This window comes from Pantherophis guttatus, chromosome 1, assembly GCF_059756535.1.
Source record: "Pantherophis guttatus breed Tessera chromosome 1, ASM5975653v1, whole genome shotgun sequence".
Classification (NCBI taxonomy): domain Eukaryota; kingdom Metazoa; phylum Chordata; class Lepidosauria; order Squamata; family Colubridae; genus Pantherophis; species Pantherophis guttatus.
This window is the reverse complement of record NC_142063.1, coordinates 56,049,260-56,050,829: the sequence shown is the minus strand read 5'-3', so window position 1 is coordinate 56,050,829 and position 1,570 is coordinate 56,049,260.

Below are 1,570 nucleotides of genomic sequence, written 5' to 3'. Positions count from 1 at the left end.
CTCAGGGAACTGCAGTTTGAATCAAGAATTCCAGATTGCAGAGGTTCCTGAAGATAACATTATATACATCAGAAAAATCATGTTAAATAAGTCAGCCAACACAGAAACTTCCCACATCCCCAAAAGGTGATTTTATCACTAATACAAGGACAAACCACTACACTTCAAGTCTGCTTCTTTAAATCTATGAAACAGTTACAACCGTGTTCTAAAATTCTATATGGAATAAATACAAAAGTTCTGCTTCTTTAAAAGTATCTATATGTTAATATTGAACATTCCAAATTAATGTAGGAATTAATGTAGTCAGCTTTGCTATAATTCTAGCTATCACTTTGAGAAGGCTAGGAAAGCTCAGAATACAAGTGTCATTCAAAACAACCAACAATGGGAATTGTACATTCTGTTGATGACACTAAGTAGGCAGAACAAAACAATGCATTTAGTTGTGGTGCCCTCCCCCTTCATATCCAATTTATGGTTCAGGATCATTTCTGTTTTGTGCTTTTTCTTTCAAATCAAACTCTCCCATTAATTGTGTTTGATGTGCAGAAACACACTTGCATCCTATAAGATTTCAGAAAATGTTGACACAGTAACGGATAAACAAATCTGCTTAAAGAAAAATTCAGCACAGGAAATTCACAAAAGCTAAATTATGCTAAAATCTCAGACTGAAATGCACATTAATTAAGGAAAACAGAAGATCGTTTCAGATTTTATGATTTAAGTTTCTGTAGCAGGAGAGAATTTATGAACATTGTTGCTTCTAGTAAATTCCCAAGTGCCTAAATAATTTGAAGCCAACACACTGGAAACCAGCAATTGTAAAGTTTGATGGGCTAGAGATTGTGGGTCAGATGCTTGGTTTTATTGTCTTTGCTATTGTTACAAACCACCCATAGTTGAGTTCTACAAGATCAACAGCCATAACGTAACAGCTCTATAGATTTCTTCACATTAAAACAAAGTATTTAAAATTTAAAACCATTTCTTCCTCCATTCAGGTCCCCTTTCCCCCGCTGTGCTATTTGTTTTACTATGCTTTTCACAGATATTTCTCTTCCACAGTGGATCCTTGCTGGTTATTAACTCTGGTGTGCTCTGTTTTTTTTTTAATAAATGTCAACCTTTATCTTATGCAATCATTTTTCACAATTACCAGAGATCTGCTGATTAGAACAGTTCACTGGCATGTGATCGGTACTAGTATCTGAATCCCTAATTGCTGGATTCTTTATTGCTTCAGCATCCATCCTCCAACTTGTTTCAATTTTCTATCTCCTGTTATTCAAAAAAACTCAAGTCTGTTCTACTTTTCTTCCATTTTCTTGTCGTATCATGTGTTAAACTTTTATTGCTACTCTTTCAACTTTATTCCTACTCACAAACTATGACACAGTCCCTTAAGCAGTTACTTTTTAATCCAATCGTTCTACTAACAAAGTTTCTCCTAATAATTAATTGAAAAAAATTTTGCTACTATTTTTTTTTTTTTGGCTGGTTTAATTTATAACTTGTTTAAAAAAATCAAATTATGATGTTCATGAAAAATAGGGGCAAGAAACGC